The 3,363-nt window shown below is 45.0% G+C and overlaps 1 non-coding gene across 1 annotated transcript; it reads left to right on the top strand.

The window, feature by feature from the left end:
- The first annotated feature begins 1,568 nt into the window (after positions 1-1,568).
- On the top strand, positions 1,569-1,675 carry LOC120098441 (U6 spliceosomal RNA). Its single transcript, XR_005496600.1, has one exon. It is a non-coding gene; the product is annotated as a U6 spliceosomal RNA (small nuclear RNA).
- The last annotated feature ends 1,688 nt before the right edge of the window (positions 1,676-3,363 follow it).

Below are 3,363 nucleotides of genomic sequence, written 5' to 3'. Positions count from 1 at the left end.
TGACCTTGGAGCTATTAAAGATGGACTCAGGAGTCTGTTGAAGCCTGTTAGAGGAGCACTGTTTCCCCATGTCAGCTGCTGCAATTTAAAGCTTGCCTACCCAACTGCTGTTCTCTCGGATTCCAATGAAATTGTCCCCACACTTTCTTCTCCATCAGCTTCTAAATTCTTTTACTAGCAAGACTAAGGAGATGGAGTCTCAATTTCTCTAGAAAGTTTCTTTTAGAAGAATGCAAGAAAACATGGTTGGAAAACTAATATAATTAGTCATGGCGAGTCCAACAAACACATTACCTGACTGAACCCCACTCCCACCACCCCGCAAGCCCTACTCTTGGTGGCCTTTGGGTCAGAAACCAGACTGATTACATTGTAGAGGATAGGGTATCGGGAAAGCTGTGTCATTGTCTATAATCCAGAGGGACAACATAAGTTTCAAAGGCTATAAAAGAGGGCAATAAGCTTCCAGGTAAGCAAAATTCCAATAGTGCTGAGAGCTCAGTCCTGTTCCAGTAGGAACAGTGGGTGGGAAGGCCGAGTCTGCCTGGTTGTGCATTAGTTGTGGGCTCTAAGCCATACCCAGCCTTTGGGCTACGCTTCCTCCTATGCAAGAATGAGGTGGAGGGTTAGAAGAAATGTCTTCAGATTGTAGAGCATAAACCATTAGAGAGTGAAACCAACTCAGGAAGACAAGCTTCCATGGGAGGAACCAGGCAGAACATCATATATGCACTATACAGCGTGTTACACGTTGTAAGAGTTTTGACTATCCTGTTTCCCTTAAAAACGTCGGCCATCCATCCCAGGCAGTAGGCATGTGTGTGGAATGTGCATTACATCATACCCCTGGCAGGAAGCCTTCCTGGGATGTGCTGCTGTTCCAGATACCTGGCAAGTTGTTATCTGCACACAGCGACTTGCAGTCTGTGTTGGCCAGACCTTCACAGGTGACTCTTGGGATCAAAACAGAGAGCTGTTCTTAAAATGATTGCTTGGATGCCCTTTCCGAGATGCTTCTGAACACTCCTAACTTCAAAGATTCCCCTATTGAAAAATGGGCATTTTAACATTTGCCAGGCCCACATTCCATGAGGGAGGATGGAATACAGAGTGTTCTGGAGATTGCTTGATGCAAGATCATCGAGGACCAGAGCTTGCTAACATTGTGTAAGCCACATATAAAAGAGGCCAGGCTCAAAGATAAGCAATAGCATCAAAGGTGACATCTTTGGGCCTGATAGGCCCTGATCACCCAGTTTGTTCTGGCTAGTCATTGGTGGCAGCAGCTAAAGGGAACTGAGCAATTCCTGATTAGGTGGATGGAGGACAGAGCCAGTGAGTATAGGGTGTGACTCTCTCCAGGATGTTGGCAATAAGGATATCAGTCAGAAGTCTGAACTTTAGGAACACTGTGTTTTCATGAGCCATATGCAGGCACCTTAGCCCTTTGAAGTTTTACAGAGGATGTAAGAGGGCACCCATCCATCAGCTAAACCCAAGGATGAAGTCCTGAGGCAAAAGGGCAAGTGATATCCAGCCAGTGACTGTGCCAAAAAGATCTCAAAAGAGTGCTTGCTTCGGCAGCACATATACTAAAATTGGAACAGTACAGGGAAGAGTAGCATGGTCCCTGTGCAAGGATGTCATGCAAATTCATGAGGCATTATAAAAGAAGATCTCAAAAAAGAAAAGCCGTAGATATATAAGCACTGTTCAATAACAGTTGCGAGTTTATCTCACTCCCATTTATAAGCCAATCAACAAACATAAAAAATTAATGCATGGGGTTGGGGATTTAGCTCAGTGGTAGAGCGCTTGCCTAGCAAGTGCAAGGCCCTGGGTTTGGTCCCCAGCTCTGAAAAAAAGGAAAAAAATGAATGCATAACATAACAACAATGTTGTTATGGCTTGAATAGAAATTTCCCTCAGGCTCCAACTTGGGAGACTTGGTCCTTTAGCATTGTTTCGAAGACTGTGGAGGCCTTGGGTTCAGTTTTGGAATGTAGAAATAAGTCATTAGGGGCAGGCCTTTGAAGGTATACCTGACTATGGGACACAGCCTGTAGTCTCTACTTTCTGTATGTATCACGAGAACAGGTGCCAGTGCAAGCTCCTGTCATGGTGGACCTCCATCCATCTATGCCTTCCCTACCCTGAGTCAAAACAAACTTTTCTTTCCTTGATTGTTCTGACAGATATTCGAATTATTGATATACTGTCAGGAGGCATTCAGATTAACACATCCATTCTGAGAAACAGTGTGGAGGGTCTTTAAAACCCTCAAGATAGAAGTACCATAGGATGTGGCTATCCACTTTAAACATATGGCTAAAGGGATTGGAATTATGAGGCACAAGAGGTATTTATGTGCCTGTGTTTATCACAGCACTATCCACAACAGTCTAGGTACCCAAAATACATGAGTAGATGACAGAATCCAGCAGTGTATTTGTTGACCATAAAGAATAATGAATTCTCAAGAAGATCATCGTGTTAAGCAAAACAAGCCAGATGCAGGAAGAAAAGTACTGCACATTTTCTTTCACACAGAAGCAAAACCAAACACCCAAACAAAACCTGAAGATAGAAGAGGGACTATCAGAGAAGGAGCTAGGGTTGGGGCTGGGGAGTGATAGAGAAGGGTGGATTTAAACGAAGTACAACAATTGCATGTATAGAAATGTCAAGGTGACATGTGTTAACTAGTGTAATCAATACAAATTGACAGTTATAATTTTAAAAACGAAGGCATTGTTTCTCCAGATTCCTGAACAGCAAACACAAGGAAGGACTTACCAGTTCAACTAAGATGTTTCCCATCTTGATCTTTTGTTTACTTTATTTCCAACTACCGTCTTTTGTGTTAGCCCAGGGGCAGAGGGTACCCACATGGGTGTGAGAGACTGGATTCGGCCAAGGTCATTAGGCAAGGGTGCTCTACCTACAGAGTTTGCTTGGCAAGCACAAGGACGGAAAATGATATGTGGAATGCAGTATCACCAAGTCTGAGCATGGAGGGGCTGGGGCTGGTGTAGGCCTGCTGGGTCTTGACGGCACCCTACACAGGAGCCGAGGAGCTTGGCTGACTTTGTTCCACAGATGGGCTTGTCGGGTGGCAGTGACTTTTCTGCCTTCTGCTCATTTAACACCGTCTTTGTGGAGGATATGTGTACACAGCTTGAAAGCGTGGGTCTCCATGGCAACTAGCAAGATGGGGGAGAGCTTGACTGCCTGCTACTACAGCAGGGACGGGGTGAGGTGATGATGGGGAGGGGTCATGTGGTACTCACAGGAGCAAAAACAAATGTTTGGTCTGCTCTTCCCCTGCCCCTACACACCTGCAAGATGAGATTGGCATGGAAC

Source organism: Rattus norvegicus, chromosome 18 (genome assembly GCF_036323735.1).
Source record: "Rattus norvegicus strain BN/NHsdMcwi chromosome 18, GRCr8, whole genome shotgun sequence".
NCBI lineage: Eukaryota > Metazoa > Chordata > Mammalia > Rodentia > Muridae > Rattus > Rattus norvegicus.
Note: the sequence above shows the minus strand (reverse complement) of the source record. Positions and strands in the feature narration are given on the sequence as shown.